Genomic DNA, 14,978 nt, shown 5'->3' on the forward strand with positions numbered 1-14,978 from the left:
TGAGGTTTGGAAAGTAGGGGTCCTGTTAACTCCTCCGCAGCCAGCAGGAGTCAGAAGGAACACCCTAAGACAGGCCATCTCTTATCTTCCTTGTCCCCAACCTTTCTCCTTTGTGTTTCCTACTTTCGCTTCTGAGTCTGGGGCACAGCTGACTCTAGAAAGGCCACAGGGGAGAAGCTGAGGTTCTGGGTGAACTTCAGACGATCGCCACTGGGGACGAGGCACCCTGTGAGCCTTCTCCACACAGGCCTGCAGCTCTGCTGTCCATTAGGGTACCAGGCATGTGTCTGTCTCCTGCCTCCTTCCCTTCCTGCGGCAATGTTGCCTTAGGGAATCTAGGGATACACAGACAGCAGGGCTCATCCCTGGGGTTCCGCTCCAGCTGAGTACCCACTGAAGTGCTTTGTGGAGGTCTCCCATTCTTGAGGAGCCAGTTGGTCACCTTCCACAGAAGAAAGAAACACACTAATCAAATCATTTAGAAGTGACACGCTCCTGTGGGGGGGAGGGAGGACAGCTATCATTGCTTCCAGAGTCCTAGAGCTCTTTTACCTCCACAGTAAGTCCCCAGGGACTACACAGACACCAGAGACCTAGTGGGGCCCAGTACTCATCCGGTGTACAGGAAAGATATTCGGGGGGGGGGGGGAGGGGCGAACGGGACTGAGTTGCCATCTCAGCTGGGAGCCCGGTGCAGCTGAAAGGTGATCTCAGCCGCAATATAATTATCCATCCAGGAAAAGAGGGTTCCCTCTCGTGGGATCTGCATCCATGTGAAAATAAACTTGCTCTAGGTCAATTTAAAGGTTAAATGGAGGTCAGCAAGGGGGAACAGAGGCATCCTCCCAGCCAAACAAGTCTCTAGGCCACAGACCCAGGTTTTTAACCTTTGGCTTTCACATCCATCTGGGGGAGAGGGGGGAGCTAATGATGGCGAAACAGATAATTGGGCGTTAGTAGACACACCATTTTAGTAATCCCCGAAAATAAAACGAAAAGAGAGTGATGGTAAATCCGGCGGCAGTTACTTTGGAGAGATAGTAATGTGTAATTCCTAGTTTCTCAGACTGTAACTTGTGTGCTTAGGACTAATTTCTCCACTGCACCAAATGCAGTGTGTACAAATTTATCATCACCGTTTGTGTATATTACGCCAGCGGCACAATCCATCCTCATGAAGCTAATGTTGAGCATTAGCAAAATGGACTCGTTGCGGATTCTGCCTGGCTCTGGCCTCAGATACACTAGGAGCAGTTCACCAAGCCACGGGGCTGGGCGTCCACCCTCTCCACCCCCCACACACACCCCGCTGAGCATAAGTGACTTTATGTCTTGGTTCCTAACTCCACACAGGGTGGCCTGGTATCTGCAAGTGGCTGGTGATGTCCATTGTCTGTGGATGTAAAAATCAATGACCTACATAAGATTTTGATTTGGCGCTGGGAATTGAGAGGGAGGGAGGGAGAAAGCCAGAGAGGCTGCAGATAGAAAATAATGAAACCGTCATGTTAAAAAATATTAGCATGTTGGACACAAAATATATATTTCCTCATTTATTCCCCTCCCCCTTTGAATAAGAACATATCTAATTTCATGGTCATCTGATTAAAACAGTTAATTGTATTAATGTGCCATTGAGCTGAGAGCAATGGTCATTTGGAAGTGGACGCTCACCAGGGCGCAGAGAACAAAACCCCATAGCTCCAAGGCTGCTTGGGAGCGGGGAGAACCCGGGTCGGTTCTTGAAGCCTCTGCTCAGATTTTCAATCCCTGTTTTTATTTTCTTAAAAGAGAAAGAAGGGGGAAGAAAGCCTCAAACTGCTGATTTCTGCAGAAAAACCTGCAAATGAACTGTTCTATTAGGCACAAACATACCCAAGTCTTTAGAAGCCCTCTCTTCAAAAGCATAATTAGGTATTTATTTCAGACATACTAACATCTTTGCAGTAGCTAATAAGATACAGCCCATTTGAATATTAATATAATAAATGATTAAATTAAACAGCAAGATTCAGACTCAGAAATAGCCTTTATAGGTCCCAGGGGGTCACTAAAACTGTTTCTATTTCTTTCTACAGTTAACATAGTACAAGGGCCGAGAATACACACGGCAATATTTGTCTTATGAAACACGGAGTTTTATCTGGGGCTGCTCTGCTTTATTGCTCCACGGTTTGAGTCAGGGACCCAGAGTGAAGTCACCACAAGGAGGCCTGACAGCCCCTCTTCCTGTGTCTCTATTCAGTGACATTCTCTGGGTTACAGAGTCCTTTCTGCAAGTCTCCAGGCAGATAGGTGAATGTTAGATGAATGGAGAGAGAGAGAGAGAGAGAGAGAGAGAGAGAGAGAGAGAGAGAGAGAGAGAGAGAGAAGGGGGGACAGGAGGGAGAGGGAGAGAGAACAGAAACCAAATGCACCAGACCACAGAACCACCCATGGTTCATTTTGTGTGTCTGCATGGGTGTGTTTCTCGACTCCACATAGAGAAATTCTGGTATGTGGCTGAAAGGCCACACCCAAGAATGGGTATGCATGTATTTGGAGCCAGCTATGCCAGGATGTGGGCATACGCCATCCATCTCTCCACTAGGAAGGACCCCCTCCTCCCTCACATCCACCAGCAGAGAAGAGAAGGGGCAAAGTCGGCAACTATAATTGGCTGTTACTCCAATAAAGGTGTTTCCCTTTTTAAATTAGTTCATGAAAACTGCATATTCTCCAAATCCCAGGAACCTGAGAGTGTTAATCAACATCTGGCCGTGGATTTTGCTTAATTAGCATTCTTTAGTTTGGGCGGAAGTCTGTTTATGTAAAACAAAACACACACTCATGGGGTGGGGGTGTGCTATCTATAAGCCACAGCCCTTAAGTAATCCAAATGTGGCTTTCCCTAATGGCGGTGAAAGCTGTACATTTTTGCAACATGCCCACCATCACCTGAGCTGCAGAACAGGAGATCTTCATCCTTAATTTCAGCATTTGCCTCTCCTCACCGATGTGTGCTGGTTTCATCCTAGCATGTGGGGAAAAAAAAAAAAAAAAAAAAACAAAATCACATTTCTGCAATAAAAAAAAAAATATTCAAACTTGGAGGTCAGCTTGAACAAAGCAGAAAACAACAGCAACGGGCTGAAGGCATGTCCACGGGCCTTTTTATTATCACCCACAGCCCAAATCTCCCAGCCCTATCTCTCTCTAAGGAACAGCCTTGGCGGGAAGGTAATGGATAAACCGTAGTAACCCAGCTCACAAGACTCGACTGCCTAAATTAGATTAAAGAAAAGTAGGAAGAAAACTCCCAGATAAGTGGTATAAAGTAAATCAAAACAAATCATCTCACCAAACTTTATTCGCATCTGATACCATTTTTAGAAATTAAGGTCAGTTCTGTGGAACTAATAGGGAGTGGTACCTATATATCTCGGACACCATGACAATGCCGGAGGGGAAGATTTATATACCACACTTGCAGATGCTGAAGAAAGATACGGGAGATCAAATGGGAGTGCATGATAACAAATGAAAAATGGTCCCCACAGCCCATAAATTAATTGAGAGAAGAAGGTTGTCATTATTTGAACATGCCTTAAAATAAGGTATGTGGTCCAGATGGCTGAGGATAGATAGGCACCCAAAGTTTGAGTAATTGATGGCTTGGAAAAAAAAAAACAAAAAAAAAAAAAACAAGATCTTGCTGGGCAAGTCAGAGGAGGCATCGTAGAAAAGAAAAGATTTTTTTTATTTTTTCCAAAGAAGCACAAAACAAAAAGAGGAACCCTAAGCTGGCAGAGCCAGCCCAGCCAGATCAGAGCTTACTCAAGGTTCAGTGGCGGGTTCAGGGTCAAGGACAAAAGAGGGCCGACTGGAAACTGAGTCCTGGTGAGCTGGCGGTTCAGATGCTGGTGCCTTAATCTGTTCTGCTTTGTTCAGAGATGTTGTTGTTGTTGCAAACGTGATCTTTCCTTCTTCTTTTTAATGGTTTCCAAGTAAAATGGTGTTGAGGTGAATTCTCTGTGGCTGCAATTTAAAACCCCCTGATCATGCAAAGTTCACAAAGGATGTGCTTTGGGGGAGGTTTGGAATGGGGGCGGGGATGGGTGGAGGAATTCTCTTGGGGTAAGGAGGAGATTGACAGGGAGCAAACCCAGTGGCTTTCTGATACTCTCAGCCAAGGTATGAGGACAAAGCCTTGGTTCAGGCACCTCCCTTGGAGGAACCTGGTCCTCTCCCCACGGAAGACGGCACAGTGGTGCTCACTGTAAACTTCGCTCCAGGAAACTCTATTTCCCCCTCGTCCTCCTCAAGCTTGTGCTAAGATTCTGCACTAACAGCAAACCCCGCCTCCCTCACTCCTTCCAACCTTGCCTTTCTCTATTCTCTGTTCCTTCCTACCTTTTTGGTCCCTCCCCCCCCCCCCCGCACCCCGCAAATTCCTTATTTTCTTCCTTTCTCACATCTTTCCCCCCATTTTGGACATCACTGCTAATAATACCGGCATCTGTAACTTCACCCACAGCCTTGAACTTGAAGGCAGGAAGCAGAAGGCTGCATGGTGCTTTCTCTGCGTGACAGGGGATCTTCTGGCTTGGGCGATCTCACACCAGCAGGGCTGGGGGAAATGCCTCCAAGAACAATCAGAAGGGAGAAGCCAGGGGTAAGGGGAGCCCCTCCTAATACACAGACCAGGTCTCTCAGAAGCTCTCTTTAAGGACCCCATTTGTCCCGAGTTTGCAATTATTTTTCCTCAATGTCCCCTTCCTTCTTTTTCCTATGCTTAGTTTTTTTTTTTTTTTTTTTTTTTTTTTTTTTTTTTTTTGTTTTGTTTTTTTTTTTTTTCCTTCCAAGCCGTGTTTGTCCCTTCCTGCAAAGAGCGCATTCTGAATTAAGAGAATTTATCTCGGGATGAAATGTTGGGGGTACCCAGGACATGATGAGTACATGTGGCTTTTTCCCACCTGCTGGGATCAGGCTTAGATTCTCACACTATTCCCCACCAGTCTCATCAAAATCCTTGGGTACTGATGGCTCGTGAAAAAAAAAAAAAAGAAGAAGAAGAAGAAGAAGAAGAAGAAGAAGAAGAAGAAGAAGAAGAAGAAGAAGAAGAAGAAGAAAGAAAGAAAGAAAAGAAACAAAGAAGAAGAAGAAGAAAAAAATGTGTACAGCCAGAGGCTCTACAACTGCCATCAGTAGCTGACCACATATGATCTCAGGACTAAACAAATGTGTTTATACCTTCAACATGTGTGCACATGGGACACATGTGTGTATGTAATTGTATATGTGCCACAGCAGGATGTGTTATTAGGACAGCGAAATAGAGGCCAAGTGAAGGGTGTCTAGAGTGTCCCTCTGGTTGGCCACTGTCTGCTGTTCATCTCCACAGAAAGGCACACATGGTGATGAACAGGCCACCAACACTCTGGGACAAGACAATCTGCTAGCTGGGCTGATTTGAATACTCTGCCAATAGACTTATTTTGCCTTTTGTCATACAAAAAGCAATGTTCCTGCCCAACAGAGGGAAGGAGATGAGAAGAAAAAACTCCTGCAAACCTGGTACCACTGGCTGTACCTTAGCAGATGCAGAACGTGGCTGAGAAAAAAGATCTATATAGGTGTTTAAAAGTTAACATAATAGCAATTCTGAAGTGATGAGCCAACACCTGCCTTCATCTGTTCAAAGGTAAGAGGGGACAGCCTTGGGAGACACTGAGTGTTAAATCGTTCCCCCCACACACACACCAAAGAACCCTAGACTCACTCAAATGCATGTCAACTCCCCCCCCAAAAAAAAACTTAGACTTATTCAAATGCACGTCTTGTGTGTCTCTGACTAGAGTGAAATCTCTTAGCCCAGCTGTGGTCTTCCCACTTCTGGGGCTGGGGAGGGGGTGCTGGGCAACAGAGGAGAGAAAGGAAATGGAGAATATCCTCTCAAACCCACGGCATGCTACTAGAAAGACAGAGGCACGGGCTATTGATTTTTTTTTTTAATACAAATTTGGCAGATTTCACATGATCCATTACATTCCTTGGGATGGTTAGGATGCAGCTTGCATGATTTATTCAGAATAAGGTCCATTTTTAGCTGTATTTAAGTCTCCTATTTGTTATTTAACATGTGTTTAATGTTTTCTGCCCCTGCTGTGCACAGCTGCAAGCTGCTATTTTTTTGGCAATTTTTGTGACTGGGAAGTGATTTGTGTCTTTGCCGTTCACCTTTCTATTCTACGGCCTGCTGTTTGGCTTTCCCCTCCCCCAAACTTGGAGAAATACGTCCTTCTGTGTCATGACCTCCAAGTCACTTTGCTGGGCAAGGAGGAAGGAATCAAGGGCACATGGAACATGACAAGCCTTTCACGGGATGGTTTTCAAAGGGACCAGGAGGAGCTGGAGTGAATGGGGATTTCAGGACATTTAGGTTAAAAAGATTGAAATGCAAAGTGTGGTAGCATTTACCTGTAATCCACTGCTGGGGAGGCTGAAACCAGAAGATGAGAATAGGTCAGCCTAGGCTATGACAGACTCAGACTCTAAGTACATACATACACATACACACATAATACATGCATGGATACAAACACACATAATACATACATCATATATGCATGCACACATACATGCATAAATGCACACATACATGCATATATGCATACATATATGCGTGCGCACACATAATACACACGTGCTAATATGCATATATGCATGCATATATACATGCACACACACATAATACATGCTAACATGCATATATGCATACCTAAATACATGCATAGATACATACACAATATAATAAATTAAGGCAAAGTCTACTCATTCTAGTCCTTCTCCGAAATGGCTCAAAGTTGGGGGCTTAGAAAAATGTCTAAAGAAAGACTGTCTGTGTGGAAAATTAGTTTAAGGTCTGACATGCCTCTCGAGGATTTAGCCAAATGGATATGAGTCCTATCTGTCACTTCCCTGCAAGAGAGGACAACTTCCTCCTTACCTATGACTGTTGGAAGGTTCTGCAAGGCCCAGCAGAGTGCTTTATCTCCTATTCCTGGGACCAGCATTCCCAGAGGAGAACGATCCTGTGCTCTCTACCCTCCCCACCCCACACAGCTGCCAGACAGGCACTGAAAGTCAACCACTGCCGGCTTTGCTGAGGGCAAGCAAACATCAGGTTTGGGCAAAAGGAAGTCTCACCAGCCCAGTTTGAATTAAAAAAAAACAAAAAAGTCTGTAAGTATTTATCTGATTCAGGCCAACAGGACAATGGCACAGTGCGATGTGTTGATTTATTTTCCCTAGGGCTAAAGGATCCCACTTAACGTTGCTTGATATATGCTAACCTCCTCTTTATAGGGTCTGCAATTGAAAACCACACTGAAACGGTTTCATCCTGGCCTCTTACTTATCTGAAACACTCTGACTGTGCCGTGGAAATTGAATCTTTTCCTCCCAATCTTACTGACATGAAAAATATATAATACGGTAAATGATTAATGCAGTTATAAAGTGTACCAGAGATAAGATTTAAGTATTCATATTTCTATCATGTTAATACAACATGATAAACCCATGAAGCCAACTTGACCGGGGCATTTGTTATTCTGTCCGGCATTCAATTATTCTTTGTCCAAATACAATTTAGGGGCTTTGCTGTAATGCAGTTGGTTGGCACAACACATTATGGGCTTCTGTGAGATAATAAGCTGCCTCAATGGTCAGCGGAGGAGACCCCTGCGCCACGCCAGGCTCCATCCACCAAATGCCAACCAGCGTGCAGATAGAGCACGTGCCCTGCCCCAAGGACAACCCTTCTGAGAAGATCGTTTGCCACAGAATACAAAGTCTTATTTTCATCGTCCTTTTTTTTTTTTTTTTTTTTTTTTTTTTTTTGTAGGAAAGTCTCTTGTGAAAGGGAAACTTATTTGCCATAATCAAAAAGAGGCTTAGCAATAAATGGAAGCGCTTAGAAGCTGCCGTCCCCTAACGCTGAATACTGCAGTTTTTATCTGTGACTACAGAGAAGCCATTTCTTTGTTGGCTCTAAATGGCCCCCATTCCTTCCCTGTGCAAATTGCTCACATGTTCTGAGGTGCTATTTACCTCCCACCTCATTATTTTTATACTTCCGATGATGTCGATTTTGATTTTCAAATGCCAGCCATTTATAGCTCATTCTAAAACACACACACACACACACACACACATTAAGTGATTCACAATCCCTGTTATTAGATAGCTGGACTTTGGGAACCTAGTGCTATATCAAGTAAAGAAAATAGAGCAAGACCACAGGCTTGCCTCTGGTGGCCCAGACCTGTCTCTGGATAGTTAAGAGACCCTGCAGAAGTTTCATCCTGCCACAGAGGAAGAATGACATTTCCCCTCAGCATGCTATGGTAGGTGGCTACTATCAGTCTGTGGCGTGTAATAAGGTCTCATGGAATGCTGGTGAACACTGTATTGCCAGTCTGTCAAGAGGATAAACAAGCTAAATTAGATAGCAAGTTCAGTGTCAATATCCATCCACTCAAGGCTAGATGCATTTGCTTGCTATGTCTTGCTTGAGGTTGTTAGTGATGGCTGCCATCCTAAGCCGTGGCCCTTGCCTTGTCCTTTTACATCAGTACCTGGAAGAGGACCGCTTTGGAAGCCAGCAACGGGCAGGCATAAGCCAATGGAATCATGTCAGAGACTCAGTCAGCCTCTCGCACTGCTGGACTCAGTGTGGGATTGAAGTCTAAGCCATGTGAGTGTGGGAAACTGTGTGCAAACGCCCATGGAAGTTGCTGCACAGTGGATCCTGTTGTCCCGTTTCTGACAGCAGCCTAATGGTAAGCAAATCAATACCCGCCGGGGCTGGTGGAGGACCCACCTGCGTGGATGCTCCACATTCTTTATGAGCATGAAGTCAGAGCTGTGGGGGATGACAGAATGAAGCATGCTGCAGGGGAAGCCCTGCAGACATAATCCCCCCTCCCCGAAATTCTCATGCCCTGCCACAAGGGTAGAATGGTATTTCTCTTGGCTGATAAGGTAGGTGGCTTTCACTATGCGATATATAATAAATTTTCTTCCCATCATCTAGATGCTGTAATTTGGATCCAACGTATTCACCCTAGAAGGTCCATATGTTAACATGTTAGCGAGTCAGTCCCCATCATGTGGTGGATGGTGATAGAACTTTAAAAGACAGGACCCAGTGAGGTCATCAGAAGTATGCTCTTGGGGGATAGGATATTAGGATATGTCTCTATGTCTCTCACATTCTTTTACTCTCTCTCTCTCTCTCTCTCTCTCTCTCTCTCTCTCTCTCTGGCTTCTATGAGGAAAGTAGCTTTAGCACACACACATACACACACACACACACACACACACACATGTAAAAATAGTCAAACAAATCTATTCTTAAAGGAAGGATATTTACTAAGTTGAACCAGTTCTAAGAGGCTAAAATGCTATACCAGGCAAGGATTGTGTGTGTGTGTGTGTGTGTGTGTGTGTGTGTGGTCTTCATCCTGATGCTTCGGAAACTGACATATGAACAATTATCCTGCAAAGCTTAATGAAATCAGCACTTCCATGCCTGCCTTTTTGGGACAAGTGCCTGATTTGCGACGGATGCTCAATGAATAACAGTTTACGTCTGAATAAAACTCCATCCCCACAGTTGTAGGATTAGAATGGTGTGGAACGATTTTGATACCGTCTTGAGAGCTGAGCACTGAGTGCTATAGCAGAAGTGTGCAGAGGCGTTGGCATTGGACCCTACACTTGTCTTAACACACACTTCCCAAAGAGCAGCCTGGACATCTTTCTTGGCATTATCCCCTCATTATAAGACCTGGGAAACAATAAATCTGTGTTTTCTTTCTGAGAATATATTTATCTGTTCCCATGGAATGGCTGGCATTGGGTGGGCTGCTGGTTTGGAAGAGGGCCCTTCATCTCTGCAAAATATCCCCTGATGCTTCCTAACTTCGAAACTTCCTCGATGAGGAGAAAACTGTACGTGGCTCCACCATGAGACACTTGTAAGATAAGTGTCACGTTGGAAAGGTTTCTTTGTCAACACTGAATACAGATTTTTTTTTCCCAAAATGATTTTGGCATTGCAAAGGAAAATGAAAATCCTCCGTTGGGTGGAGCAACTCAGGTCTTAGTAAATGATGGTGAACGCTGTTCAGAAAGAAGGTCCTGAGGATCCTGAGGTACCCCTTCTGTGTGGTGCCTGCTTCCTGTCTTCCTCCAGTTGCTGGCAGAGAGTTGAGCACAAGACAGACATTTGGAAGATGTGCATCCATCCCTTTGTTTACCACAAGCCATCCACTCAGGGCTGAGGGGAGGCATAGCCATCAGAACACTCTACCCAAGGATTGCTACAGGCATTGGTGTCAGCTCTGAACAGACCCCCTTTTTTGGAGCAGCTTCACATGAAGACTGATACATAACCTTACATAACCTTCATCTTTTCAATCTCCCACATCCAAAGAACCCAGTGGCTTTCGTTGTACCTCTACTCGGACCCTCAGTCAATGACTTTCAACCTAAGTATCCTTGACATTCATAGTAATCTCATGGACACTACCTAACACTGTGCTTCTAAAGGCCATCTGGTAGACCTTCCACCTTCCTTTCTACAGCAAATCATTTCCTTAATGTTATAAGGAAGGTATAGCCATCATACAGTTACATAGATTCAATGTGTCAAGACCCATCCACAAATCTTAACTAGAATTATTCTATTTATCAATGTAAATTCCACATCCTTATAATTCCTTTTGGTTCTGCACAAATAAGCCATCTCTTCGACCTAGGTAGAGTATGCACAGCACTTAGAATTCTATAATTCAACCAGATAGTCACATTTGGCTTCATCTTTGTATGTAATATGAAGCAAATTATTTTATTCCTTCATGCCTTGGTTTTTCCATCTGTGCCCGCAAAAAACGGTGGCTCCAACCCAGTTGGGTAGCAGTTGGGATTTTATGAATCAATACAGGTGATGTTTGGAATACAGATGAGAACAAAAATACCAGTTTCAAGAATGTGATCTAAAATAATGATCATATCTTAACTTAGGATTCAACTACAAAGCTTTGGCCAGAGTCTTAATTAAAGTGCTGATACCTTCTAATAAGCTAAGTGTCCAAGAGTAAGATAGTGGCTAAGAGCTGTGGAGTGGGTTACCATGGCGCCATAATAGAGAATGTTATGAAGGACCACACTAACACATGAGGAAGGCTGGAAAAGGTGTAAGACACACGCATGAAGAAAATGCATGCCATTACTGCACAGAGCTTGTCTCACTCCAGTCAGAATAGCTGCCATCAAGGAGACAAAGATTCAGAGGTAAGGGGCCCTATACACCGTTGGTGGATACTCACATTAATCCAGTCTGTGTGGATGCCCATGGAGAGCCACTGAAAATTAATATCAGAATTTCCTATATGATCTAGACATATCATTCTTGAGGACCTACCTAAAAGAAATCAAGTAAGCACCCAGAGATACTGGGAGATCTGTGTTTACTGTTGTCCTTACCCACAACAGGGGAGATACAGAACCAGGTCGTCAATAGAGGAATAAATATTATATAGTATTATATATACACATATACAATATTATTCCACTGCAGACAACAATGAGCATTTCACACACGCATGAGCACACACACACACACACACAAAACTGGAGATCATCATTGTGGAGGTTTGAGTGAGAATAACCCCTTTAGGCCCCCATATTTGAACATTTGGCCTCCACTTGGTGGCCCCGTTGTGGGATGTTTAGAAGGCGTGGCCTGGCTAGAGAAAGTATGTTACCGGGGAGGGGGGGCTTTGAGTGTTAAAATGTGTCACCTATTTCCAGTTTGCTCTCCCTGCTTCATGGACACAGCTCAAGATATGAGTTCTCAGCTTCCTGTTCCTACTGCCATGTCTTTGTTCTGCCGTCATCAACGCTTATCCTTCTGGAAACATAAGCTGAGATAAACTCATTCTTCCTCACGTTGCCTTGGTCACGGTGTCTTCTCACAGTAACAGAAAAAAAATGATATTAAGCAAAATGAGCCAGACTCAGAAAGACACATATAGTATTTTTTAAATTTTGTCTCATATGGGGAACATATGCATATACAAATGCACATGTACATGCACATGCATATTCACATACATATCACATACACATTCACATACACATTCATATTCACACACACACATGTTTACATACACATTCACATATTCATACACATTTACATACACATACGTTCACATGCACATGAATGTATACATACAGATTTAGGAAGAGGAAGAAAACCAGTGGGAGAAGGGGAGAAGGAGGGACAAGAAATTTATAAATAAAAGTGTGACACTTGTGTGTGAAAATAACATAATGAAACCCATCATTTTGTGTAATACGTGTGTGCCAATAAATATGTAATTTTAAAAGAAAATATTGTGTACATATAAGTCCACTCTACATAATCAGTACGTGCAGTTCTTAGAGCTTTGGAATTCACTCAGGTAGATAAATTTGATGGCTTCTTCTCCTCCTCTTTCTCTTTCTTTCTTCTTTCTTTCTTTCTTTCTTTCTTTCTTTCTTCCTTCCTTCCTTCCTTCCTTCCTTCCTTTCTTTACTTATTTATTTATTGAGACAAGGTCTTTCTGTGTAGTCTGGCTGTCCTGAAACTTATTCTATCCACCAATCTGGCCTCAAATTCAGAGATCCACCTGTCTCCACCACTGTAGTGCTGGTATAAAAGACATGCTCCACCACTGCCAGAGAGCTTCACTCTTCCACATAATTCTATCTATGGACAGAGCAGAGTGTCTGCAACCTGTTGGGTAGCAGCAAGAGGTTCATGATTCTACACAGAAGAGTTCAGAGACATTAAATGGTCACATTGCCGCTGCTGATGGTGAGGAGGGTCGAGGAGGAGGAAACACTGAGCCTGTGTGCTGTGCCCAGTCAAGGCTCAGCCTTAGTTGTGGCTGTCCTTTCTCGGAGAGAGTGTTTTCAGGGTCCTCACTGCTGAGCTAAGGCGCTTGATTCAGACATGGGTTCTCAGAGTCAGCACTGCCACCAAACACATGCTTTTAGTAAGCAGCCCGTGACATTGCTGCTGCTGCCTTACATAGCTGATGTAGCTCTGGATGGCAGCACATCCATTTGTCAGACTCTCACCTCTGTGGAGAGTCATTAGTGCTGAGGCAGTAGAGAAGAGAATGCTAATTAAAAATCACAACTCCGGTTGTCGATGGAAATTCCTTGAGAAGGATACTGATGTGACGCGCAGGGTGAGGTCAATGTCTGTGGACAGGAAGACAGAATCCCACCCTCCTGACAGATGGCTGAGAGTGACAGGGACTGCCCGGTCACTGCGATGGGCTCAAAATGTCCACGGTTCTAAGAGATACCAGTGATGTTGTATGAAGGACTTTGGGGTGTTGAGTCCCCATCTGCCTCAAGTTTCCAGCTGTTCTTCAAGAGAAACCCCCTCTTCAAAGAACGCATGGCTGATTCAGAGAGGGGGAAAGGGTTAATCTCTTCTTAAGCCCCATCAAATGGAAAGGGATACCTAGCTTCTAATGTTCTTTGATGTGTTTTGAAGATCTGCTGGCAATCATTAAAGTGTCCGGGGCGTACTGTAATCAAGGTTACCAGTGTGTATTAAAACATTCCCCACAAAGCTACACCTCACTACATATAAACACGCGGGTTATTAGTCAGGGAGGCATTCAAGTGACAAAGGGCATTGTCATTAATCTCGATTAACCACTGTAACTAGACAGTACAACCCTTTCCGGAGACACTACATACTTTCAGAGACAGAGAAAACAAGCTGGAAGTGACCAGGAAACTTCCTCTGTGCCGGCTAGCTTATATACTACTAGAAGAGGACATGTCCACCATAACACTGACCTGCTGGCAAAGAAATATCCACTAGCACAATAGTGGCATGAAGGTTATGGGGGAAACCAATGGTGTTCTCAGGATATATGAGCTGACTCACAGGAGGGATTCGTGTCTGATACTGAAAGCCTAACAAAAAGTCCATTATTTGAGATATTGTGAGTCCAGAGCAGCACCCTACTGTTGCCATTTTGCTAAATGATCCCATTGCCAAACTGAGTTCATATATTTTGTCTCTCTCGACATTGGTGGTGCTCTCAATCCAGGCCAGAGAAACGTCTTTCTGAATAGCGTTGAGATTAAACGGCCATAGAAAGCTCAGTTCTCTTCCAATCTCCCCTCGCACAAGGTTCAGGGAACAACACCGAAGGAGTAGAAAAACATACAGGAAGCAGACAATGGGTAAGAGTGCTGTGGAATCCTGCCCTCTGGGACATGACAGGGCATTGTACTCATGAACCCACAGCAGCTCTGCGTCTCTGAACAAGACTTGTACAAGATCGAGCCAGTCAAAATTCCAGCATGGGTGGGGAGAGGCCCCAGGCCTTCGTCCTATTGGAGGGGTTACTGGATGTTGGTGGCAACTGAAGAAGGGACAGTCATTCAATCTCTTTGGTGGAAATAGCCCCTGTAGGTTACCTTTACCCCAGTAGACGACCACAAACTTATGTGCTCATGGGCAGAACTAAATGGGCTGAGGGAGTAATTAATAACATGTAATAAATAAAAAGAGAGCATGAATGTGGGAGGGGCACAGGGGAGAGAGAGGAGGACAGTGCACACATGGGTAAATTCGGTGATGTATAAACATAGGGAAATTTCAAGGAATTAAAAAAAAAGTTATTAAAAAGATAGAAATATAGGCTCGATTTTTGATTACTTTGATTGTGATTTAGAAGAAGTCAATGTGTAATCGAGTGAATGAATGGAGGTTTTATTGCTGAGTACATATGATTTTGCTCTACTCATTACCTGTCAACCCAATCGTCATGAGTACAGTGTCAGCCTATCCCGAATAAAGAAGCTATGAGACTTCCTATGACTGAAGGAGGCATTGTGCTCAGGAAAGCGGG

The sequence above is a fragment of the Micromys minutus genome, assembly GCF_963924665.1.
Source record: "Micromys minutus genome assembly, chromosome: 32".
In the NCBI taxonomy this organism is placed as follows: Eukaryota; Metazoa; Chordata; class Mammalia; order Rodentia; family Muridae; genus Micromys; species Micromys minutus.